Here is a 27,706-nt window from a genome sequence, read left to right as displayed (position 1 = left end):
TGTGTGATTTCAATCACAGCACTTATGTCTGTTTTAAATGTCCAGATCAAAACCTTTGATGCCAGCTTTGTGGGTATTTAAGGATTTAAATATTGTAGTTGTTGTTTTCTCCTCTAAACTGTCCTGGAAAGGTCTGCGTTTGCCTCTCTGTTTGGTTGGAAATTTTATTTTATTGATTTCCTTATGTAACTATTTGGGCTAATATCTTTTGCAAGGTCTGTACGTAAGAAATAACATTTCTACTTCAGCCCTTGCGCAAGCATAAGAATGAATACTTTTTTGCTTGCCTCTGAACTTGCTGCATCTCACTGGAAGTGCACAGTGAGTACTGGGTAACTGCCTCCGATGAGACGCAACTCCAAGAAGAGTGTTGTTCTATCTGTCAGGGTTTCATCAGCCGAGGATATTCCGTAATGTTCTTGCGTGTTTAAAAATTAGTGCTTTAAAAATGCAACGGTGACTAGGTGCTTGTATTTGAAGAAGGCACCACTCTCTTCTTTGCAGATTCTGACCTTGGTTTATGCTTTCAGAGCTTGAAAGTAGAATTATCTGCGCTGTGAAGAGAAGTGATAAACACAGTCTTTTGCTGAACGTGGATAAAAGGCAAACGAGATTGTTTTAATATAGCCTCCTCAAGCATCTTTTAACTCGTTCAAAAGCTCAGACTGGCGAGTAATTCCTTGTCCATGAAGAATTCGGTTTTAATTTTTTCAGTCATATAGCAATATGCGATGCATCTAAACTGTTATTTTGACTAATGCTTTCAGTTCCAGATTGTTTTTTTTACGTCAGTTGTCATTCTTTGCACACTCCAGTAGATGGCAACTCCAGTCTTCTTGACATTTCGTCTCCATTCAAACTAGAAATATTTTGTTCCCACCCCCCCCACCCACTGCATCTCATCTGTATAAATGGCTACGAGTTTTACAGAAACGTGATTCAATTCCACTTTTATTGGAAACATCACGTAGCATCTGATTTGAAATCAGAAGGTACCAAAGGAAAATAAAAAAGAGGCCCACAAGCTCCGCTCCTCCTGGATCATAAAGCACCCAATGATTCCCCCATAACTTAAAAAAATATTTTAGGAGATTTCATAAAAAGGATTAGCACCGGCAACTTTTTTATGTGAAATAAGTGAATTGGTTGACTGCAAATGCAACGTACTGGCTTTATGTTTGATGGTTTGACTCTAAAGCGTATAGTACAAACCTTCCCTTCCTTAATGTTTTTTATTGTCTCTATGCACAGGAAATACTTGATTAAACTTTTAAAAAGTTGCAAGTTATCAAAAGGCTGTCCTTTTATATATAAATATATATATATATTTATATTTATATATATATATATGATCTACCTGGATATGGATTCTCCTGGGTGATGGGAAGAGCAGGTTGGTTTACATCAGCGTCTTAGAAGCGAGAATTTTCTCGGATTCCCCCTCTTGCTCAAAACGCTGCTATGTTCAGCCTATATTCTCTGTGCTTTTATTCTGTCCCCTCCATTGTATTAACAAAGCATGAACAAAGTGGAGTATGTTTCTTCATTTTCCCCTACTGACTTTCACAACTTTTAAATACTCGCCTGTTCAAGTGGAAGAACTAAAGCAAAGCGTCAGTCTGTGCGCGAAAGCCAGACCTAACCGGGCACGGGCAACGGTGATCGCTCTGCCGTGGGTGCAGCTGACGATCCCAACGGTCAACCAAAGGGCCCTTGCTCCATCCTTCGGTGTCAAGACTGTGGTCTAATTTTCACCAAATCACGTCTGCCGTCGAGCAAGGTCTTATTTTGCAGTTGGTGGTTAAAAAGGCGCCGAGGGAGGCATAGTTAATAAATCAGTTTTTATGAAATGAAACGCAGGTCCAAGTTCAAACAAATACGTGCTCCTTATCGGGGGGTTTTTGGTTTACCTATTTTATTCATCGAGAGTTTTCAGTAGCTGCAAAACAAACTTTCAAGCTGTCACGATCTGTAGCATCAGTGATGCCACATGATACTAGATCCTATGGGTCAGGGACCAACAGACATAAACATTAATTGTTTAAAATAGATGGCAAAAAGTTATACAGCATAGCAATATTTAAGGCCAGATTTAGATGCTCACGCTTTTCTCGGTTTAGTGAAACCCTTGCTTTTCAACCCAGACGTGATTACTGTGCGGATATTTTTATTTCGCAGAACCAGCCTTAAAATAAATTATGCTCATATAGGACAAGCAGAATATTGGTCCATTTAAGCCTGACTGATTTTTATGTAACAAATTAGCGAGCAAGGTAATTAAATCTCTTTTGGACGTCTGTTTCATCTCTGGAAAGATTCCCAAGAACCTCAGAAAACCGACTTGCGGGCTAGATCCAGGTCCCGGGTCTATCGCAGCTAAGTGTCTGGTTTCTCATTATCGCATTTAGCGCTATGGGAACTACTCCACCAGAGTCTTTATTAAAACTTGCTTAAGGCTAGCATTTTCCCTTGGGTCAATAATGACTTTAGAGGAATGGATGTGGAAGCTAGATTTGTTCTAGCTGCTGGCATGAATTATGTCTCATCAGGGCCCCCGGGCCAGTATTTCAAATCCGCCACGAGGCACTTCATCAAAATTTCTACTGCGGCCTTGAAAAGACCGTGCGCGCCTATTAGTGAAAGCAGAGCACACATTTGAAGATCTCTCCCCCCGCCCCAAACTATGCGACTGTACATTTTTCCTGCACTAAGAAGCCATTAAATTGCCAGGAGCACCGGTGAAGGATGCATTTTAGAAACGTTTCCTTAAGATTTCCTGCTGCAGGGAGATGCTTGATAGTTATTCCCGATTAAAATACTGAGCACAAACAGAGCGTCAAGCTAACTTTCTTCTACAGTACTCCTACTGCTAGTAGCCATTCAAATCCTACGGCTCGTTGTCGCGGTCCGAGCATGGTTTTTATGATAGCTTTTTTTTTTCCAAGTTTGGAAAATCTGCTCGTTTTAATGGTAAGATAAAGTATCAACTTAGTCGAGAGCTCAGATTTATGATCCCGGAGCGAATTGCTAGCTCTCCTATTACTAATGCCGTTTTAAAAATGATCGCGTGGAGCTTACAAAATGTAATAGTCCGTCGGCATTTGTTCTCTTTCCGTGTTTCTGCAGCACGAAGTATCTGTTGAAACGCAGAGATGTTGGATATCAAAAAGACATTGATAAGGGGTAATAGGCAGCCAGGCGTTTGGCTTTTCTTTGGGCTTGTCAAGGACGAAGTCTTTCGGAGCGGTCCTCAGCCAGCCCACCAGCACACTCCCGTTCCCATCCTATTTGTGCTCGCTGGCTGGGTTTTCCCCGAGCGCTGTGTTCAGAGGTTTCAAATGCAGCATTGCCTAAAAGGAGCCATTAAAGTCTGAATCAAACTGCGAATGTTACGAGGGACATTGCGCTTTAACTGCCGTATCTGTAGCCTCATATTAAATATAAATAATTGTTTTTATATGTGCAGTGAAATCTTCCTTGCAACCATTTCCATGGTTTATTTCTCGCCTATCGGCTAGAGGAATGTAAAAAATTCTTCCCCCTCTGCTATCTACCAAGGACCACACTTCTTCCTTTTCATTCTAGAGTAGTTTTTCCAGATGCTTTGCTACTAAACAAAGACTTCACCAGTTCGGTAGCTACTGTAGGCAGCAAAATTGTATTTGCTTTCTTGCAATGTGTTTATTCTGTATTGTAATTTTAGCAATACTGTTTTAATAGCATCATGGCAAGCCTAATTGAGTACATTTTTTGTGTATAGATAAGTTTTTTCCTGAGAATTTCTAAGGCTGAAACAACATTTCGCATTGTAGGAGAAGAAAATCATGTTCATATGAAATTTGTAATCCAGTCAGCTTAATCAAAATATCAAGAAATAGAAGATATGTAGTTTAACACAGTAAATATGATCCATTTCTTTTATGCTGTATTGAATCCCTAGAAATAAAATGCAGATTTTATTATTTTACCTGTCACTTGATCAAGATATGAGAAATCAGCTTTTTCATGAATTTTTTCCATTCAGTTTCTGCGTTAAGCAATACCAGTCTAATACAATAGTGGAGTTTATTTTAGGTGCTCAGCTACGAGGAGAATGGAGTAGGCTATAGAGAAAAGATTTTCAAAGTTGGTTAAATGAATTTCACCAACCAGTTTCTTGGGAACTCTTGGGAGTTCTGTGGTTAAATTCCCTAGTCATCTTTTGAAATCTTTTTTTTTTTTTTTACTTTAAATCTAAAATGAATTAGACTTTAGTCTTCTTTCTTAGAATATGGCAAATAACCCAAATTTAAGAATGCATGTTCTGATCTTCTGAAGATACTTAGGAATCGACATGGATTCCCACCACAATCACAGGTTGTAGATGTCTAAAGTACCTTTGAAAAACTGAGTCTCAGCCCCTGACAGTATATTGGAGCCTCCTCGTAAATAATTCTCTGCCTATAGAGATCTTTGAGTCCTGGGCCATGGTTTAAGAGTGGCCTTATTCTTATTTGTGACTAGCTGGAACTTTGAAACAGATCTGCCTCTTCTATAACGAGTTCCCCAAACAAGACCCCCAAAAGGCTTTTAACTTGAAAAAGCCAACTCGCCAGTCCTCCTTGGCACTAATTCGGCAGGCCCTTCTCCTGCGAAGGGCTTTCATCCCCCTCCGCAAGCCTGACTCCATGTGCTTCACCATGGTTTTGCAGGCTCCTGGCATAGGTTTCAGGCTCCCTGCTCATCTGTGGACAAACCTTGCGTCACCTGAGCAGGCTCGCTTGCTCCCTCCGAGAAGATAAATCTATCTTTTCTTTGGATATTTCCATCTAATCCAACCTTTTAAAGAAATGTAAGACCGTGTGAATAAGAGTAGAAAACCCAAGCTCTGTTCTGTCTGTTTAATGTTCCCTGTAATTCTTTCAGGTGGTTACAGCTGGGCAAGTCATTGCAGAATTAACCTTCCTGGTTGGTACAATTGCAATGGATTTAAGAAGTCACTTAGTCCACCTTTCCACTCGAGGGCGGTATCAGTTTTGCCATTCTCGACATACCAGCTCCTTCTGTAGACCTCCAGAGTTTGAAGATTTCCCAAGGAAATCTGTTCCAGCGCTTCACTCTTCTTACCAGCCAAGAGTTTAACAAGCCCAGTGTGTCCAAGCTTTTAGCATTGGCCTTGTTTTCCTGACCTTCGGGAACTCTCGTTGATCTTTGGATCCCTTCTAAATGCTCCACGTTTTCTTGAGACGCGGTGCCAAAACAGAGCATCATATTCAAGCTGAGACCTTGCTAGCTCTGAGAAAAGTGGATGGATTACCTCCTGCGTCTCCCCAGCCACGGTTGGGTTTTTACATGGGCAAATGGCCTTGCCTTTTCTGCAGCTGGGTGACATCGATGACTCACATTCAGCTTGTGACTCACAAAAGCCCCGAGAACCTTTCCTACAGATTTGCCACTTAGTTACTACCTGTTCGGTATTTTATAGCTGGTTATTCCTGACTGAGCGCACATCTTGAACATGACCCTGTTGAACAGCCTCTTTTTTCCCCCCCCTTTTTGAGGACATAGCTGCAATTTGTCAGGATCGTTCTGAATTTTTATTCTGCCCTCCAGAGCGCTTTCAGTGCTTCTCAGCTTGGTGTCACCTACAAATTTAATAAGCGTAGTCAGTATTCTATCACCTAGGTCATTAATGACAGTATGAAACATTGATGGACCCAGAACAGACCTTTCTGTGTCATTTCTAAGTGAGTCAAAGAATTGCTTTTACGTAGTGAGCTCGTTATATGGCATGGATAATTGTATTATATTAATGAAACCGAGGAACAGAAGGAAGCGTCCACATCTGACAGTGATGGTGGAAGGAAAAAAAAAAAACTCACCTACGCCAAGATTACCTTTTCTCCTCCCAGTTTTTTGCGTGAGTTGTAGTTGTTTGACTTTGTATAGTTACGCATGGACTTTACAAAGGAAGAACAAAACAGATCATCTCCTTGTCACTCTAGGACTGAGCTGGGAATTTAGAAGTCCTGTAATGAGAAAGAAAGAGTGTTTAGGTAACCTTCATAAGCAATGTAAGCTATGCTTCATTCCTCTGCCTGCCCAGAAAGTACAGAGAGTAGAAATTAATTCTATAATTTAAATGAAAAAAAACTACAAGGACTTATAATAAGAGAGGTTTTTCTTCCCGTTTTGGAGGAACTCTGATCTCGTGGATGCTTACGCAAACGGGGCCCAAGCCTTTGCCATTTCAGTTGTGTGACAGCCCTTCCCGTAGAGCTCGATGATGCCAGTGCCACGAGTGCTTTGTGCTAAATTATGCATTTCCTTAACTTTTATTTTAATATGAAATAACACTCTTAAAAATGTTTTCAGTGTTCTGCTGTGGAAACAGACGCCTGTCTCCTCATTTATAGTGATAAAGTCTCGGTGAGAAGACATACTGCGTTCATGTATCATGTCCCTGTGAGCTAGACATAACATTTGAATTACTGATTACCTGCATTATTTGTAAAAAATCGTGCAGCTGGACAGCTATGGCCCTGGGGAGTCTCCAAAGCATTAATTATTTCAGTGAGGTCCTGACATGTATTATATCCATTAAGATGTGTCTATACCTGCCTGCCTTAAACCTTAACACCTCAAGGTCACCCCAGTTACTCAGTTATTAGCATATATGCAGAATAGATCTGATAGCATCTATGCAGAATATATTTGATTAGGAGACTCTCTCTTACAGCTTTGGTTTGCAGTGTTGAAGCAAAGCTCCTGTTATTTATTCAGTAGCAATATTCTCCCAGGAATATACTAAAGCAGTTTTGTTTTGGTTTGTTGGGATGGTTATTTACAAGCCCACACACCCGCGATAAATGACAAGCTGATACGATTCTTTTGTTGTCTTAACAGCATTTCCATGAAACTATGGCTCATGTGGAATGATCTATTATATTATTACTTTCAATTTATTTGACACCTGTCCAATACTCTAGACACTTCTATCTATCTCAGGTACTTCTATAGCTTCCAGTACAATGGTATTTTTGCACTTCCGATATTTTTCTATGTCATTTATCTTTGGAATGTCTATGTGAAATATTCCCACTTATGAAATAGATAGGAAAAAGTAGAAAGAGACTAAACTGACAAGACAAACAGCAGGAATCCTCTGCTGGAGCAGAGGCATAGCTCTCAACTCATCCCCAACTAGTGATACGGTTTTCCCATCTACAAGATCACAATACCTTAGTTAAGCATTAAAGGGGGGGAAAAAAGAAGAAAATAAAAAAAAAAGAAAGAAAGAACAGCTTGTCCAGGCTTTGCTTCCTAGTTTATATTTCCTATTTCTTATTTTTATTTCAGTTTTTTTAGTTGTAATCTGCATCACATGTCCTATTGCTCTTACTGTCCCAGCACACTGAGACTCAGATGCCCGGTCTCAGTTACGCTGTGTTCGAGGCTTAAGTTTCCACCACGGGGTCTGCAAAGGCTTGGCAGCACGAGGACTCAGAGCTCCTCCATCCTTTTGATGTCAGAGGTTTTAAATCTCTGTGGAGCTATTTTGCTGCAGCATGTTGCAATTTTTAAATGCCCTGCATGTTACGAGATTTCTTCCAGTACAGTCGCAGATCCCATGTCCCTTATGAAAAGCATACGGGATTTTTTTTCCCCACATGGTACAATCTATCGGCTCCGTTACTAATTGTGCTATTCTCCTCGTTTAATCTTGCTGCTACTCCCTCCCATTGGACAGGAGGTCATCCCATGGCTTCGTTTCTGGGAGTTGCAGCTGGAGATGGCTGCACACGAATGACCACACGTATTTAAGGTGACATTTTCCCCATTCCCAAGCATCACATGGGTGGTTGCAGTCGCCGTCACTCCGAATGGCAATCCCGTTGCCTTTTGGGTTTGTGCTTCCATCCAAACAGGCAGTACGGAGCTCTCTTCTCACGTTCCTGTATGTGCCCTGCTTGAGTGGCCTGGAAAACAGCAATAGCCGAGGCATCCAGACCATTCCCAGTGGCAGCTGACCATTCTGAGCTGCCGTGTCCATCATGTCGTCTTGTACTCCCTGCCTGTCATGGATTACGAGTGAAGGAGCAAATTTCTGCCCCGTGTTTTGTTCGCTTGGAACCAGCCCTTTGACAAGCATGGGGAAAACTTGGCTGGGAGCTAAGGACCACGCTCCCTGCCCAGGAATGTGTGTGTTGGGGCCTGTGCTTCCTCCTCCAAGGGCTCCTCACGTGTTCCCCATGCAGTCCTCTCTCCAAGGCCTGTCCTGTTCTGCGTGCTGTATTTTCACTCTCAAATCAGGCAACCGTAGAGACGTGCTGGTTCTTACCTGCCCAAAATGAAATCTCGAAGCTGGGACTTGACAAAATACCTGTAAATTGGCAGCCTTAAGGCAGGCGCCGCTGACAGCGCTTTCTCCTCTCCTGCAAATCTCAGACGTTCGTACGGCCAGAATAAACCTGAGCTGGTCAAGGCGCGCTGTCTTTCTGCGAGAAGCTGGGTTAAAGCAAGGCTTATATGTTGAGCGTCTGATATTGCAGCGAGCTGCAAAAGACGGAAGAGTAGGGACTGGCAATTTGTGAGCCTGGGACTGCGAGTAATGAAAGAAGAGCAAAAATAGAGGCGGAATGGGCTCGGAAAGATTGAGAGCAGAAAGCTATTGATATGGAGAAATACAATATTGGACAAAGGCAGGAAAAAAACATGAATTTGCAAGTGCTAATACTATGTGAAATTTGCAGGAATTTGATAGGACTAGTAGAAACGGTGCATTTTTGGAGACAAAAGTTTTACGAATATACATCTCTAGGGGTAGAGTGTTGGTAATCTTAGGAGAAAAATGTGTCCAATCTGACTGATGTACAAACTGATACTGGCACTAACATTAGCTCAAGATCTGCCAAAGCAATTTTGCAGTCTATTACGAAGGTACAAGGACCATATTCACTGGATTTACTTGCAGCAAAGATACATTATAGCATATGGGTGATATAATTTGACCTGCTTAGCACACAGAGAAATGTGAATAGTGCCAATTTGGTGATACAGCCTTGGTATGTTGCTTAATAACTGGAGGTAGCTGAGTATGTAATTAAAATAAAAACATAAAGATACTCAGTAGATTTTGAATAAGAAGGGGGGAAAAAAAGGAGTAATAGCGAGGACGTCGAATAGTGGAAATTTCAAATGACATTTAAATTAAAATCCTGCCCCTATTTGTAAACGTGACAGTGTCTCGTGTGGTTTTGATCAGCACAATATGCTATCCTCGTATCAGCATAGAAACCGAGTTTGTTCACAGCGCGCTCACCATCAGATTCCTGTGGGTGGTGGGGGATGTCCCTTTATAATAAGCACTTGATTTAAGTGGGACAAGCGAGTTAAATATGGGTCCGTGTCTGTTGATGCAGAAAGCCAAGCTAAAAGTGCATTCTTGCTCTTCATGGAAAAGCTTCCTGGACTTGATTCAGTGCTTCTCTGCGAGTCTCCCAGAATCCAGGAGAAATTCATACAAGCGGAAAAGGTCATAAAATGCCCCAAACAAATTGCTCTAAACAGTGTAATCTATAGGTGGGAAAGGGGAGATACGGTGTTTTGTCTTTGTTTTCCTCCAGAAGTTTACCCTACATTTCTGCTTTGAACAGATTTCTCTTAAAAAGCATGTAGGAAATTTCTAGGAAAGTCTGATACGCCTGTATTTTATTGTGTTTTCAAGTAGGATAATGATTTCAGAGACAACTGATTATATAATTTTGTTTATTTTTATAACATCTTGTGTTTCTTTTTATTATATTTGCATAAATACAAGTAGCTTTAATACTAGTTGGCTGAATCTCTGGAAAAAGGGCATCTAAAATTTAAATATTTAAAAAATTTTTTTCCTGTGAAAATGTTCCCCTGTAATTCTTCCTTCCTGCCCAGATTGAGCTGACGTTCACATCTATCCATGAAAGCAGTCATGCTAGTCATTAAACAGCAGTGAAGTCTGCCATTAAAAGTAAGGTTTTTTCCTTATCCTGTACTGCTCACTTGCCTTCTCTGTGATGTAAAAGATGCAGAAGGCGCTTTTCCAGTATTTTCAGTCTAAATTAGTAATTCCTAAGGTCCATGAGAAAAAGGTAAGCCATTTGTTGTTGGCCACTGTCACCGTAGTTCACAGTGTTTTTAACAGCAAGCTGGATGATCACACTGAATAGTGATCCGCAAGAGAGAGCGAAGGCTGGCAATGGTCAGTTAACCCAAATTGTTGAGGGACCACTAACGTAAAGAAATGGAAGCAACAAGGACAAGAGAAAGGGCAGGTTTTACCTGAGATATTTTGAGGGACTACATTTTCATGAAAGTGGTTCAACAGACCAAGAGATGTCTCCATTGAAGCTCTCTAGGTGTTGGCAGGTTCCACAAGCGATTTCACGGGTGAAGCGAATGACTTGGGGGAGTGAGGAGGCGAGAAAAAGTGTATTGGGCAATGCTGGCAACTCAACTAGGAGCAGCAAAAAACACTTCTACGCTTTTGTGAAACTGGAGCAAGTTCTGGAGCAAATTTAGACATTGTGCAGAACACTGAGTGTGCAGTGGGCAAAGACTGGCTCATTTAGTGGCTACAAAGAAAGGGGGAAATGAAGTTATCAAAGGCATCAAGAGGATGCTTTTGATTCTGTTGTAAGACGAATTACTCACAACGCCGGCTAGAAGGTCAACTTGAGATAGATTCTGCGGAAAGAAGGAAAGCAAACAAAAGCTAAAAGTGCCACCAAGAGGAGCAAGCCTTGAGTCGTATTTCTGATGTGGGAAAGGAAAGGCAGATGAGACATGGGAATCGAGGGTCTGAGGAGATGAATGACTAAACCATTTGCGTCTGTATGACAGTACTTTTATTACTAATTCGCCTTCACCATGTTCTTCCCCACTCACTGTAGTGCGTGTTTTCATTAGACCACGGGCTCTTGGGACAAGAGCCGTGACTCCCTGTGTCTCGTACGAGACCAAGGACACTGGCTTTGGCTGAGGGTTTTGAGCTTTCTGCTGGAAGTGTGCCTGTCTGCTTATGCATATGGATAGCCATTTGTACACATTTGCGTAGCAGAGGAGAAACGTTGGATAGCGTTCGCAGGCTTCACAGGAGCGATGCGGAGGGAGTAGGCGGCTGGTGCCGTAGAACACGGAAGGGCTTCGATGGCACGAGGGAGTGGGATGACAATTAAGACTACAATCACTGTTTATGATTTGTGGTCGCTGTACCTAACTCTTCTGTTTTGAAACCTCCAAATGTTTAGGTTTTCCCTGTATCTCTGTTTCGTGCAAAGAATTATTAGCTTAACCCTAATTTAACCATTTAATCTAACCCTTGCAAAGAAGTGTTTGAAACACAGTCCCTTAAGACGTAAAGCCAAAAGGCAAGTGAGCATAACAAAAAAATTCTAATTTGTAAAAGCTTGTGCATTTTAAGCAACATTCTTCTGATTTCCTAGCCTGCGTTATGACTTTAAGCTCTTTAGATTGCCATTATTATGTCTAGGGATCGTATCTTTTTGTTCAGTATAGTATGCATACGCTACCTGCAAGGAATATGAGGAGGGGAACCACTCCAGAAGGGTGCTCAGAAAAAAAAATTCCTGAAAAAATATTAAATATCAAAATTTGTGGAAATTGTCCTAATGTATTTATATGATGAATTCCAAGAAGTAGTAAAGGAGTTGTGTTGAACTGGCAATCCAGAAGAGCAAAGTCCTACAACAAGATCAAATGGAAAACATTTAATAAATATTCTGTTGCAGCTACAGCACATTTATCACTGAAAACTGGTTAAGGCATCATTTAGCTGTGTGATTGCTCTCCGATGCTATAGTAACTGACATTTAAAAAATGCTTGGGTAGAGGAACATTTAGGTTATTGGCTTTTTAAAATAAATATTTGCAGATCATATTTACAAAACAGATTATTTCACCCTCTGTTTATGAAGCAGTAAAAAGATCTGCTCATTTTCAGTGCAGTCTTTTACAAAGATCATCGTGTCTAAATGCTGATTTTACAGTCGTGTGCCCAATTAAATACAAAGCATTTTTTTTCAAAATCAATCATTTGCATGGGGTGTATCTGCACAGGAAATCACAAGGTGGCTTTTCTTCTCCTTTGCAGTTGATGTGGGGAGAGATAGTCTTTGCCCCAATTCGCGTTCCCCTGTCTTGCATTACCCAGCTGATCCTGCCACTGCTGTGCACCGTTTCCCAGCGGAGCACAGCTGGGACCTCACAGTGACCACACGAATACTCCGTATATCTTGTCTGAGAATGCACAGAAGAAACTGAGACCTTTCTCAGAAATACAGATTTTGTTGTTTAGACTCGTAGATTGTTTCTCAGTCCCACAATGCAGAGGACAGAAGTTGATTAATTTCAATGATTCCGATTCGGAGTAAAAATGCAGGTTGAACAAAAGCACATACCAAAGCCCTGATGAACTTTCAAATTCCTAAAATGCTTGCAAAAAAAATACATATATTTGTTTTGAGTTTCTTTATTTATTTCATCGTGCATCTGGAGAATGATGCAGCCTATAAATTGCATGCAGGGAAGAAGAATGCAAATAGCAATAAGGATATTCAGCTGCTATCCTTACTGCTGTTTATTTTATTTTATTTTTATTTTTTAACTGATAACTGTGATGTACAAAATAGTTTGTGATCTCATTCATCGACTTCTGAAGTCAGTGAGCCTTTCCTGAAGAAACCTTTTGGTCAGGCACAGGGAATTAGAGAAGACCATGACTTCTAGTCCAGGAAAGTGGAAATTGGTCTGTATTCATGAATATACTATATAATTTTTAGGCTGATGTAAATCAGGCTGGATTACTAATATCTATTTCCTAAGGAAAGAGTCATACCTTAATTACCATGCTAGATTCAAGGTTTACAAAAATAACAGCTCAGCAACAAATGAGGATCATCTATCCTGTGTTCATCATCATGTGTGCATAAGCAGAGCTACTGTGAAAAATTAATATGTGATCATATAATTAAGGACTGTACAATAATGGATAAAAGCAGGGCAAATCCTAGCTGATTGAGCAGTCATAATACTTTTGTTCTTTGCAAGTGTGCGGTTCTGCAACATGTTCTGCAACGTATAAATAGAGCGTCGGAAAGAATAAAATATTTAAAATAAGGCATAATACAGAGCATTTCCCTCCTTAGCTCTGAAAATATTAGACATGTCAATCAATAAATCATGGGTTTTTTTCCTTTTTTCTTTATTTTGTTTATGAGAAGTTAACGTATAATGGATTTGAATGATAAAAGCACTGCACACACACAAGCACATAAATATATGCCATCCAGCTTTCTTTTTGTCTTTTGACAAAACTTGGAATTCTTTGGATGAGCAATAGTTTTCTGAGGCAACGTCTCGTTCTTTTGCATGTTGTTGCGGTTTGTTTCTGATGTCAAAAATAGAAGCTTTTTGAGAGCAGAGTGATATTAGTAGTAAAGAGCTCTACCAGCAGAAACTATTTGTTGTAGTAACCTACTCTGGGATTCATCAGTGAAAATGATTGTGAGCATAGACAGTCATTCTGCTAGGCTCATTTTCTTTTTCTTTTTTTTTTTTTTTTTAAAAAGCATTCCTACCCCGAATGTCTACTCTTTACCTGTATTAGATGATTGATGGTTATTCTTATCTTGATTTAGCAAGTTATCTAGAAATTGAAATTTCGTCCTTGAGGCTACAGATGCCTGTACGTGTGTGCACACAGTTGTGCATTTAAGTCGTACTTTGCAGTGAAGTGGATCTCTGTGGCTGTAAAGAAGCCTGTGAAATATTCATTTGGTAAATACGGGTCCTTTCGTTTTGCACAAGCACGTGGTGGTAGTTAAACAGGCTCAGCAGAGATGTTTGCAGGTGCATCATATGGTGCGGCCATGGACATGAGCTGGTCCACTCCCCCCTTGTCCTCTGTAGGACGAGGCTACATCCCTCCGCGGAGGTATCTGGTGGCCAAAAAACCCATCCTGATGCAGTATTGTCACCATCGCTTGATTTTCCTGCTTTATGGGAAAGCTCTCCAGAAGCCCTTGCCATTGCCTGTCGCAACGTACCGCATGTTAAACCTACTGCCTTTGAAAGCACGGCAGTAATCAAACTTGATATAATTGAGATAATGGTATAAGCATGGCAATTACCATGTTGCATCCATTCCCCTCCTCGAGGCAGCGCTTTCCGATCCCCGAGAACAAGCTATTAATATATAGATATTTTGGCGGAGAAGCAGAGGTCACTCGCTCTGCTTGGAGGCTTGTTCTGCGTCACTGGAGAGGGCTTTGCAGCGTCGACTTGTCAAAACCCTTCCCATGGCCAACCCCAGTCGAGCCCTCTGTGCTAAGAGAAAGTCTTTCGTAGGTCAAGCCTCAAGGACGGTTTCCGGACCGAGGCCAAAAGGAGTTTACACTTGGTAGATACCCTTTAGCTCTTCTTTTGGAACTGGGGCTGAATGTCGCATATACACTGCATAAAGCATTTTAATGTGCGTGTGGATCTCCTTAAAATGGACAGTGGCAATTTAGCAAACCAGGGAACGCGCTTCGTGACAACCAGTGTTTGCGTTACTTTTTCTCCTAGAGAAAGCTCTTTTTTTGATTCGTATTTGTTTTTCCTCTTCCTCCTCCTCAGTTCTTGCAACTTTTAATAACAATTGTCAAAACCAAAAATCTGGGAGAAGAAGTAACCTTTTCCTTTTTTTTTTTTTTTTGGAAATAGCCAGTCTTTATGCCTCTACATATTAATTCATTGCAAAAATCTCTTCTGTTCTCTGCGAAGCGTCGTAAGGGTATTTTCCTAACCCATGCTGTGATTGCAACTTTGCTATTAAAATGACCTTCTTTCTACTCCGGCTTTCAAGACCGAGGAACGGGTGTGCAGCACGCGTACTTGCAAGACACACTTAAAAGCAAGCTGTGTTTTAGCCTGTGCCACAAATTGCTCTTAGCAGTGCTGCGCCGCTGAGATCCTGCCTCCATCACGTGCTACCTGACTTGGGAGCGTTCACATAATTATAATATGCTGGGCGTTCCCTGAGAGTTCGTGAAAATAATTCTCTCTAGAAGTTTCTTCTAGAAACATTAGCGCTGTACAAAGAGCAGAATACAGCGTAGTTTCACAAGTTGAATCTTTACACTTCTCTCCCACATAAAAAGATCATTAGGAAAAAAAAAAAATCGTTTCTGTGCTTTCTGTGCTTGTTACTGCAAGATTTAAAAAAAAAAAAAAAAAAAGACTGTTCACTTTACACTAGAGAGGTAATATGCATCATGGCACCACTTTAAGATGAGTTACTTCCTACCCATTTCACACTTTAGAAATAATTACTTAACACAGTGCAGCCCATTTTATTCACAGTAACTTTTTCTCAGTAATTTACTTAGTAGTTTCGAAATGAAAAGCATCATGCGGTGTGGAGAGCGACAGAGCTTCTCCTGCCGGGCTTTAGTTTATTTTCTAAAATTTCTTTAGGCATTTGATCATCGTGGAATTGACTCACCCTTAATGCTAATTGCCGTACTACAGCAAACTTGCCTAAAATGCGGGCTATTAGGAGGAGAGCTGGCCTGGGAAACTGAAACGGAGTCTAGTTCCCGGAGATCGTGGATTCAGTTGCAATCTCGGTGGCACGTGGCCCGACCTTGTGCGAGGTGCGCAACCTCCGCGATTGCTCCCGTTTTGTTGAAATCATAGACCTTAAAGAAAACATTTATTCAACAATAATTTTATAGTTAATGCCAATGAAATTACAGGGTATTGCATATAAGAATAGAGTAATAAGATAGGGAAGGGGGAATGTTATGTCGCATTACTGCTAAAATTGCTGTTGAAGTCACAGTAGAATCAAATTAGGAAATGTTTAAAATAACTCTATTTAAAAGAGTTCACCTACATAAAAAGTAGGTTTAATTCTGACCGTCAAAGTTTAAGTTGTTTAGGAGGGCAAGAGGAAAACCAGGTGTAGAAGTCAGTAGGCGCTTTTACCAATTACAGTCAGTTCCTATATGCATCTTGCATTAAAAAGTATTCTGAAGAGCTGCAGACGTCTGTGGGTAACTTCTGATCTACCACCTTTGCAAGTCTTGGTACGAATCATGCATTATTCAACACTAAAATACCTCCTGCAATGAGTAACTCAGTACAACTCCAGATCAGTAATTCAGCTCAAAAGCCAATACAAGCTGATAATGTAGGCATATCCAGGGGAATTTAAGAATTTAAATCCCCATAGACTTTCAGTCCTTCTGCCCTTTTGAAAAACACCTTTTGAATGAGACGCTTTTGTCTCACTGGATGAATTTTCAAAAGCATCTCAATAACTTAGCAAAATATAAAAAACTTTGGAGCTGAGAAACCAAATCCAATCACATTTTAATGTTGTTTTGGGCAGCTAATCTTCCTTTGGCACTTTTGAAGGCTCTATCACTTTCATTTATGAACGTCGGAATGGAGGTGGTGCCAATTAGCACCACCACAATAGCAAATCTCTTTGAAAGCTATTTCAGGTCTTGCAGTAGAACCACAGCTTTCAGTCTGCTGGGATTTCGTTTAGCAGTCTTTAAAAATGTTTACACTTCATGTCCTACAAGAAGTCTTTGTGGCAGTCTACCAAAAGAACTATCTTGTATTTAGCCCCTTTCGAGATATTTTGGTGACTTCAGTTTTGCCAGGAGAGGAAGATGTGTCAAGGAAATTTTAAAAATAGAATTAACTTTATCCTTTTTATATTGAAAGACTTGGCAGAATGTAAGTTGTTCCTCACCACAGTGGTTCTGCATGCTGCACGTTCATTTATTTTCTTCCTTTTCCATTAGATACGAGACCTTAACAGTTCAATGTTATTATTATCAAAGATAGCTGAGTTAACTTGTCATATTGCACATTCACAGTAATAACCCATTTTGCAGGCAGTTCTGTGGACGTGCAGGGCTATTCATTCAATTACCCTACGGACCAGGTCAAATTAATGACTGTCTGTCTCAGGAATACAGAAGGTAAAGGTACAAATCCTGTTAAAGGCTATGAGTCTATGAGCTAGGAATTACAACACGAACATTTTTAATGCTCTTCACCACGGAGGTATCCAAGACCTGGGCCACGCGTCATGACTTCGTATGCAGTGCAAGGGAGCAGATGCATCTTAGCAAAAGTACCCCCAAAAAGTGGAATCACCTCAATCCAGCAGAGTAACTGTGCTGAGCACAGTGCGAGCCCCCATACTTTCTGGATCTTAAAAGAGAATCAAGGTTGGTAGGCAGAAGTCCTTTTCCAGTGAAGGTCTTGTGCTCACGCTGTATTTTGAAGACGTATGCTGATAGTTATTTTTTGGAACATCTTTTTGATTTCTTTGTATCGAAATTCAGTAGCGATTATTCTGCCGCTGCCGTTTTATTTAATCGCTGAGTATCACCCGGGAAATGAGAGACCTGGGTCTGACTCCCTGTTGCGGGGAGTCACGTATCTTTACTTCTTTTACACCTCTGCGCTGGGTGTATATTTTGCCTAAATTGTTGAAACTGAGCTACCAGGCAGTTTGGGATGAAGGGGTGGGAGGGACCCCAGGGAGCAGAGCACGTGCCTCCGTATCCCACCTGAGCGCTCGAGACCCAACGTTTTGGGGCAGGTTTGCTTTTGCTCGGCCATTCAGCTCCAATAGTCTTGTATTCCCGTTTCATCCATTTAATCTAAATCATCCTCTTGATGATTCCAAAAATACGGCTTACGTTTAAGCGGAAATTTGGAGTATGCCGGCCACGTGAATGTTTTGATCTTGTGTCAACTGAAGATAATGGTATCATTCCTGATGACTTGGGAGGGAGCATGGAAAGGCTTTGTAAATGCACCAGTGATCATTTCAGTAAAGGTCTTTATCTCTGTGTATGTATTTTTTTCTAAGAAGAGAAGAAAAGAGGAAAAAACTCGGAAATCTAAAAGGCGAAATAAGGACTCTAATCAGTTTATAGCTTTAAAGCATTGTTTTATGCGTAATTAGCTTAGAATAGCATTTACAGAGGGCTTTTACTTAAAAAAACAACAACAAAAAAAAACAGTTTAATAAAGACTCTTGATGAAAATGTCACAGAGTTATTTTCAACAGTCTTTTGTTTCAGACATCCCAAATGGGCACTCCGTTATTTTGTGCGGGCTTTTCCGCTAATGCCCTGTAATTGTGTTTCGCTACCTCTGATTAAAGCGACAAGTAATTGGAATGGATATCGCTTAGCACATTGATCCGAGGAGGTGGCAGGAAGGGACTACGGCTTTGCGCTGTAGAAATCGGAAGAGCTCGTCCTTGGCCGCTGCGTTTTTTTTTCTTTTTAATCCCTCTTTTAGGAGCTTAAGTAGATGCAAGTTCTCGTAGTTTTGTTTCGTTTTGCTCTGTTTCGTCACTTGCCCCTGGTAGTTGTGGTGGTCAAATGTTGTCGTCACATGGAGCCTGATGGATACCGTCAAATGGTGGTGTTTGTTAAATGTTGCAAGACCTCCCCTGCACTTTTCCACCCCTCCTCTTTTCTTAGCTACCCAGTCGTACTTAAACTGTTTTAACAGATAAGTTTGTAATAGAAAATATGGTAGATGTTATTATTATTTTATCCCTTACAAGCGTGAATTATCCTTATAATAATAGAATATGCTTTTCTCAAGAGCTCGTATAAACTTTGGTAAACTTTAATTCTTTTTATTTACGTAGCCCATAACTATGGACTGCCAAGTCTTAAGGGAAAGAAAGAAATGCGTACTGTCTTCTTTTCCTCAAGTTATTTCAGCTTAAGACATGATCGCCAGAAGTGATTTAAAAGCAGATTGCAATTTACAGCTGGAAAGCAGTTGGTAGCTGAATTGGGAGTCTGTAGTGGACACCCTGTAAGTGGATGGCTGTGAAAAAAATTAGAACAATTTCGAATTCTGGAGTAAACACTTCTGACCTTCTAAATGGAGCAGCTGTAAGGTTTCATTTAACTGATGAGGGAGAAGGTTCTCAGCTGGTGTGAATTACTGTGGCTTCATTGAAGTTGATGGATTTAGAACAATTTACCTCGACTACATTTCTGTCCCCAGAAGTCTAGGGGTTTTATGCATTTAACTGTAACAGCATCAATTTTGTATACAGACATCAACTGACTAGAAATACGCAGTTCGTTCTATGAAAAACCTGATGTTTTCCTCCTCCCGTACTTTAACTGAAAGTGATATATTGCAAATTGCTCCAGATTAGGGTAAGGTTACCGTAGGTTTTTATTTGAGGAAGTTGAATCTAGAGAAATTCAGCTGCAGCTGTTTTTTTCTCCAGCAAATTGCCATGTTTCTGTGACTAGCAGCTGGCTGTGTCTTGCCATTACGGTGACAATCACACCTTTAATTGCAAAGATAAGAAACAGGTTTTACACAATGTTGTCCTAAGGCCATGGGTAGTGATGACCAAAGTATTAAAGTTTTGTGGTTTTATGTGCGTATACGTTAAGGGGGGGTTGAAGGGTGAGAGAGCCTGGAAAAACTAGCAAGGGTGCTAAGATCTAATGCCTAATCTTAAATTTATAAAGTATGTTCCTTTTATGACAGTGGGAAGAAAGCGAATTATTCCAAGATTCCTCAAAAATATCACGCCCCGGAGGTACAGGAATGACTTTTGGGGGAGTTTGTTAAAAGCGGGTGCCCTTACAACATTAATATATTTAAGTTCTCTCAAAGAAAATTATCCAAAACGTGCACAGTTTGTCCAAGATGCAGTCTCTGGGCTGAGCCTTAGGAGGGCTGGACATTCTTGTAGTTAGGAGGAGGGGGTTTCATCTCATGTCCCTTAGTCACTTAAGAATTAACCATCTAGTATCATGACACTCCCTCCATTTGTGGTGGATGCAGAAGCAGCCCCATGTGGTGATATGTATCCCGTATTAAAATAGGTGCATAAGACAGGTGGATGAACTGTGCTCTAGAAATGCCTGTAACTACGTATTGAATATAGAAGGAGCCCAGATAGCTAGGTTAGACTCAGTACTTTTAGATGGTAAAATTAAATGAGATGGATCCTACCCTGAGAACGCTCTCTTCGTTCTCTAAGTAGAGTGTGCGCTACATTATAATTTAATGAAATAACAGCTCTCAAATGATGGCAATAAATCCTCTCCCTGGGGAAATACTGTTGATGTCACATTTTCAAAGATACAGTATGTAATGGCTGTAGAAGTAGGCTAATGGTGAGGCTGGCCAGGTGAAGGAGGTAGGATGGTTTCTACCTGATGAATATTGTTCTGCTGTCTGGACAGATGCCTGGCTTCATCAAGAGGAAGAGTGTGCTCTCTTCCAGCCTGTCTTGCCTCCAGCCTGCTGGTTGGGGTCCTCTCTTAAAGCATGGAAGAGATGGCTTTGAACACCGCCAAGCTGAAGAACGCACTGAACGTCCAGCTCAATGCTTTATGCATTTTCCATAAAAAGGGGCACTGCTAATCTTTCACTGTCCACATTTTTCTCAAGAAAATGGCCATGCATGGACTTTAAAAGGAGCCAAGTGCTGCTCCCATGTGCCTGGCACCTTGGGTCGGGCTCCTAAGGGAAAGAAGGTCATTTGCTGCATCATGTTGGGTGCTGGTGTGGGGCAAAACCTGTGCAGCTAGACTGCTAGAGCTTGCAGAGCCGTCACCCCTTAGAGCACTTTTAGTTCAAATGGTCAATGTAAGGGGCAGGTTTGGGATCTTGGCTTTGGACTTTTAGCTCAAGATTCCTGTTTTACCCTTACTCTAGCTTCTAATGTAGGTTTGGCTCCCCCCCCCCACCCTTGCAAAAGAATAGTGTAGATTTTTTACCTAACCAAAATCAATGTGATTTTTGTATCACACTTGCCTTGGCACTTATGAAAATCCCACCAGTTGCTTTTTTGGCATTTTTGGTACCTCAATACGCTGAAAAAGCCAGTTTTGGTTAGTAGCTAGAGGGAAAAAAAGGCTGTATACTCAGCACAGCGACCTTGGTAACTCTAATTCAGAAATACACAGAAATACAGAAATATTCCACATATATCTACAAGTGAAAAAAAAATAATACTGCCATGATTCTCAAGAGTGAAAATGGTCTGCATTTTCAGCAACCTCTAATATTAATCTAACTATTCATTTTTCAAGTCGTTTTTTTTTTTTTAGGGAAGCTGAGATGCCAGTACATGATAATGGGTTCATGTCAGTTTAATTATAATAACTGTTATTTAGGAACTAAAATAGTTAAGCCCTAATCCTAACTGTGCTCTTCAAAGCAAACTGTTGTCATCGAGAACATTTCTGAAAGCCCTTGGGCATTGCCGCAAGACAAGTAATGATTATAACTGTGAATTGGGCAAAACAACAAAAGCAGCAGCAACAAACCAACCGAAGTCAAGTGCTCCACTACCCACAAATTTGCCTTTTTGTGAGAGGACAGGAGGAAGAACAAGGCACACGTGGCTGATATTAAACACACTGCTTAGTTCAGCCCTGGAAGGCACTCGAGATATTGCGGCAATGTGGACTGCGTACGAACACACATAGAGAGGAACAAAAGAGTCGTCTTCCCCCGTTTACATATGTAGTTTCCATGATTTCTTTAGTTAGTTGCATATTTAGTTTTATTTGGGCACGGACCTCTCTAAAACTTGCTTGGACCCGCTAAGATGTGTGCACCTGAGATGTGGATGTGGTATCCAGCTCCCGGTTCATGAATACATTCTCTTGCCTTTACTTGCTCTCTGGCAAAGTAGGGATGTGCCCTCCCCAGCTTTGTGTGTCGGTGGGATTATTTATGCTACAGTGGCATCAATTACGCTCACCGAGATCTAGTTGCAGTTCTGTAAAGTAATTAAAACCTGCTGAAAGCACTTGTTTTGTTCAGGGAGAACTTCTTGGCTGTAGCTCACGTTTACGTGCAGGGTTTTTCATGAATGGTGTTGTCGAAATGAGCAGGACTGTGGAAGTGCCTTGAAGAAAGACCGCAATTCAGCGTTTTATTGCAACGTGGCAAGATAATGTACGTACAGGAATCTTTTTGGCTTGCCCTGGCTCATATTTTGCGGTGACCAAACCTTCTTCCTTCTTTGCAACTACCACTGGATAAACAATATCAAAAAGACCTGAGTAGAAAAGTGTTTTCTAAACAACTTTCCCCCCCCCCCCCCCATTTATGCAAAGTTCCCCTTTATTTTTCCACCAAGAGCAGAGGAATGATTAAGAGGAAACTGGAACATACAAATTAAAATTCAGTGTTAAGATGGCATACAAGTGATTACAGAGCCTCCAGTCTAGTTGCTGTCTTAGAGTAAATGCTAAAAAAGAAAATCATCTATAGGTATACATTTAAAATGTGGATGAAATCACTGACTTGAGTGGAACATAATTCACATTCACGCCATGTTCGTAGGAGCTTTTCTTGCCATTCCAACATTTTTTTTTAATTCCTTTTAGGATGTCTTCTTCAGCTCATATATAGGGGGACCTCCCAATGAGGTCCCTCATTTTTTCTAAAATATGTTTTGCTGACCAACCTCCCTAGCTAACAGCTAGGGTTTTCAGCTTCCAGTGAAATTTCGCCTCTACTCACGACTGCTGGGATGTATGAGCTAGCCTTCTCCTGACCCAAAATTACTCGTCTTAACCTGTCAGAAGAAGACTATGTATTGGTATGTTTAAACTTAGCTTTCTGCTAAAAAGCACTGATGCAGCTTGTGTCTGTTGTTCAAAATGTCTTCCTCTTAGTACTAAGGCTCCGTTCATCACTTTTAAAAGAGCTGTTGAACATGAGCACAGTTTTTAAAGAGTGATGTTGTTCAACATTTAAAAGAAAATATTAGGACCGATATATTTTTGAGCAGCAATTTACGCCTTAATAAAGCATTGTGGTATTGAATTCTGGATAAGCTGTAAATAATGGAGCCATCTACCTAGGGGCTGATGAAAATATAAAAGTATATCAAGGCACGGTAGCTTTTGAATCAATAGATAATCTTTCCACCTGTCTTCTAGAGGCTAAATTACTCTATAAATGACAATGAGGAAGTCTTGGACCTACAACATGTAATACACTACGAGCTCTCCTAGGCATTTTGGCTTATACCTAAAGCAACAGGAAGACAGAGGAATGTGTGAAAACAGTGGTCCCAAAACGTCTTACACAGTTTTAACCTTTTTTTTTTTTTTTAATAAAAAAATTGTGATAAATTGACATGTTACACTGAGCTTCTACATTGGGCATTTTAAAGGAAAAGGAAAATAATTTTGTTAGGAGCTCTTCCCAAGTCTCCTCTGATAGAATCATACACATTGGTTTTGCACCTGTGACATTATTTCTCGGCACTCCATTCCTTTCCTCCTGTAGGTTACTATGGTCAGCCGTGGTCGTCTGTCTGCTAAAAAAGTAGCTGACTATAAGACTTTTGTAATAACATGCTCAGAGTAATGGTTTTGCACCTTACATGACTGTAGCTAATCCTCCCTTTTAAATCTCCGTGTGCATGTAAGAATATTCATTAATATAATATCTAAGTCCTCCCCATAATAGTGGTAGCAATTTCAGTTGTTTTATGTACTGAAATTTCAGAAGTTTTGTGAACTCTTACAATTTCCATTTTGGGGGTATTTAGAATTATTCAAAACTGACAGAACGAGCATCTTCTGGAACATCTTCTGGATGCTGGAGCATCTTCTTTCCGCGGTGACTGTGTCTCATCCAAAACGCACCGTGTCTCTAGGCTGATCGGCCTGATTGGCCTATTCCTGATTCTGGGATATTCTCTAAGGTTGAAAAAGAAGGTCCTATAAGTACCTCATGCTGGTCAAAAGGGTTCCCTAATGAGCAAGTCTTGGGGTGTAAGTGTCCTCAATAGTTGTGAAGACATCGGAGAGATTTTTATTTTACTTCAGCAGTAGAAACTGTGAACAGCTCATGCAAAGGAAAAAAGGGGAAAAAAAGAACCCGTTTTTACAACGAAAAACAGTGTTTTGTCTTAGGAAAGATCATTCTGGCAGATGCTGAAATTTCTTAACATAATTACATGGTTTTGGCTATTACTTTATTTATTTCCCTTCCAAACTGAATAGGATTGGATTTCCTAATCTAACTAAGCACTTACCTTAATATTACACGTATTTCTCTTTGGGTTTTCTTTGGAGCTTTTTAGACTTTGTTTAATATAGGTAGCACAATGATTATATTCTTTATTTGTTTTACAGGTTAGGAAATATTGTTGACAGCATTTGAGACTGTAAGCATTTCCTAGAACGAAATGATGGTAACTGGATTTCTCCAGGTCCTCATTAACTAGACATGCATGTGCTGAAAAGTTACTCAACTTCTAAGTGCAGGTGGCAAATCAGGCTTAAAAATGCTTGAAAAATAAATCCAGGCAGCTGGATCTTACTTTGCCGGCACTGGGAATGAGACTGCAGCCTTGGGGTACAACTGTAATGGAAATCCCTTTTTGACCTAGCAGACTGCGTAGGAAGCACAGCCCCTGGCCAGGAGCCCTTTGAAATTAGCTCCTGATAAGCGGAAAAGAAATCAGGCAGGCAGGGAAAAACTCTAAGGAAACTGGGAGGGGAGTAACATGGCCTGGGAGAATCATTTGGAAATACGCTGAGTGAAAAACAGCATGGAAACCCTGTTAGCGGTCACTCGCAATCAGGATATTCCATAATGAATATATTCTTCCATAACAAAGTTCTCCTTACTACGCCATGAGCTGGCGTGATTCTAGCCATAGGAACTGTGCATACCGGTATTTTGGCTTATGTATTCCAGGAATTCTGTGCATTTTTCCTTCTTCTCCTTTTATCCCAATGCCAGGAGCTCTTTTTTGCTTCCTTTTTATCCCATCTCCAAAGTGTCATTCTTCCCTTCATAGAAAAAGCTTAACAGAGAAATGCCATGAGGTTTAATACCAAGCTCTTTGGGTTTTTTTCAGAAACACAGGAAACTGCAAAATTCCCTTCTATCCCTTCTAGGAATGGAGGCCAAAAATTTAGCACAGAGCAACATTAATATAAGCGTATTTAAGGACTTAAATAAATAAACTTTAATAAACTTATATTTTCAGCACAGAGCAGATGGTGTTTGACAGACCTGCCTGAAGCTATGTAACATCACATGCCATGCTATTTATTTTCCAATAATGTGATTTACTAAACAAATTTCTCCTTTTTCGAAGTCATACGGTGAAGCAAGGGTTTTGTAACAAGAGTAAAAGGCAAAAACCACTTTACAAGTAACGGGTGAAGTGCATTCAAGCTAAACGACACCTAAAATTCCCGTATAATGAATAATTGTGCAGAACACGAGCACAGTTTCTAAGATTTCATCTGTATTCATAATGATTTAATAAAATGCTGCCATGGAGAGACTGAAGAGTTGGATCGATCTCTGTCCACATTGTTTGGCAGCATGTTCTCCAGCATTGGCTCATACCAATTAGCGTCTCAGACAAAGCGTAGGCCTGGTTTGGGCAATTGCATGGAGTAGGGACTCTTTTCAATAAGTAGTATAGGTGAGGCTTTTTCCTGCTTTGGAGGGAAAAGGAGCTGGCCGAATGGACATTGCCAGTTCATGTTGGGTGGCCTAAGGGCCACAGAGTGGTCCCCAGTTTTCTTGTAGTTAGCAGTAGGGCCAATCTTCATGTAATTTAAAACTAGACAAAAAGAGCTGTAGGATAAACTTGAAAAGGGACTTAGATGCTAGATGTAAGATGTTGAGATGATGTAAGATGCTGGATGTAGGCTACCATGGCCCTACTCTCACTATTTAGTCAATGATAGTTTCCTCCAAAGACCAATGCAAAGAAGCCTAAGCTGGGAGCGTAACTCCCATACTCTGTCAGTCTCTCAAAATTTCTATCCTTCCTCCAGTAACTTTTCAGGGAATGTAGGGAGCCTTTGCTCCTAAACTTTGCCTTATATCAGGTGCCTGATTTATTCAGTAGCATTGCTTCCCATAGCTGGCCATCTTGAAGAAATCCCAAGATCGTATTCAGGGCGCTTTTATGTCTCCTTTAATGGGTCATATAGGTGCCTGATCTTGCAAGTGGTGAGCGCAAGGTACGCTTGCCCGGCTCAAGCTCAACGAAGAATTGTTAACTAGTTGTTTTGTCTGATAGCTGTAAAATACCAGCCCAAGGCAGCCTTAAATGTCACAGGTTTTGCTTTTTAATTATTCACATTGTGTTAGTATTCGCTGAGATTTGCACAGATTGTCCAACAATACCTTGTTTTTTATGGAAAAAAAAGGTCATCCTTGCCCCAGCAATAAATGTCTTAGAACATTTTGTGTGGTCGCAGATCTTCCTGTAAGTCTATGGATCAAAGCTGAAACCCTGAGAAGGAAGAGAAGAATTTAAACAATATTACAGAAATTGAATTATTTGACTGGGAAAATAAAGCATCCCTGAACGCTAATGTTGCCAAGGACACTTGCTGCAGCTAGTCTGCAGCACGCAGCCAGCATAATTAAAAAATTTCTTAGAATATAGCTTTATAGTCGAACAGACCAGGAACCCGGCTGAAAGTAGTTCCTCTGCCAGTCCCTGCCGCAGCATTTCAGCGGTTAGGATGGCCCTGCAGAACCCCGCGTAGCTGCCCCAGGCTCTCTCGTTTTTACTGTGACATTTCAGCCTGCAAAACTATAGATTGTGTGCACGTATGGCAGCTGCTGTCTTAGGCAACGTAGCAGGGACTGAATTCGGGACTTCTAAACCCAAAAGGACGTGCTGCAAGCGCATAGGCTGAAGAGCCGTAGTTCGTTAGCGGGGGACCAGCAGACCTCGGTCTAAGGATAAGCACAAGAAGAGGGAGATAAAAACCTCAGCGGGCTGCACGGATGCATCTGCTTGCATCAAATGTTTTCTCTCTCTGCTCTCCAGTGTCGGTTTGTGTCGTAACTTCTGTAAATTTGTAATGGAGTCTCTTTAGATACCCGAGAGGTAAATTTCTGGTTTGTGTTAAATTCTGTGGGCATTTGGTATTGTTATGTCTGAATTTCTAAATAAAAAAAGGGGTTTCACACATTTCCAAATGATCGTAAATGCGTAGGCCTCATATCATTATTAAAATTACACGCAGTGAAGGAAAGCAAGCGTTCGCTCAAATGAATGGTTAAAGCAGAAGATTACAGCACAGGCCGCTCGCCAGCGCGGAGGTGATACCACAGCGCTGTGCCGTTGCGAGACCATTACGGAAAGGATATGTTTAATCGCCATCCCACCCCAAAAGTGAGTCCTCAATAGATCCCAGAGAACGTGTGCTATTAGGCTCAGCTGGAATTTAGCAAATCGTTCTTAATCGTATGCAAGGAACAATTCTAAATAGAAATATTTTTTAAAAAGCCCTGGGAAAGAAAGGGTATTGGTGGGAAGAATGGAAGATCTTTGTGATTCTTGCTAAAAAGCTATCAAACGGAGTTCGGTGTGCAAAGAGATCTAACAAAGCGTAGAGAAGCAGTCGCCTCTTAAAAGAAACGTCATACAGCTGACAAAGTCACTTAAAGCTTTCTGCACTGTGGTACCTGCAAACTATATTTTTTCACAGATTGTGAGCCGCAAACCCTTTTTTTTTTTTTTCCTCCCCCTCTTTTTAATCTTCATGAGGATTTCTGCTTTGAGACTTTCTGCAGGAAAGTGTTTTAAGTGGAAGTTGTCTTTATACTGCGCCTAACGTCTGCCGCTATGATTCCTGTGGCA

General features: G+C 40.8%; 1 protein-coding gene across 2 annotated transcripts in view; it reads left to right on the top strand.

Moving 5' to 3' along the window:
- The window catches only part of CTNNA2 (catenin alpha 2), a 418,052-nt gene that overhangs the window by 272,436 nt on the left and 117,910 nt on the right, over positions 1 to 27,706 (top strand). The gene's annotated exons all lie outside the window — the stretch shown is intronic.

This window comes from Apteryx mantelli, chromosome 5, assembly GCF_036417845.1.
Source record: "Apteryx mantelli isolate bAptMan1 chromosome 5, bAptMan1.hap1, whole genome shotgun sequence".
NCBI classification, from domain to species: domain Eukaryota; kingdom Metazoa; phylum Chordata; class Aves; order Apterygiformes; family Apterygidae; genus Apteryx; species Apteryx mantelli.
This window is presented reverse-complemented; position numbering and strand designations above follow the sequence as displayed.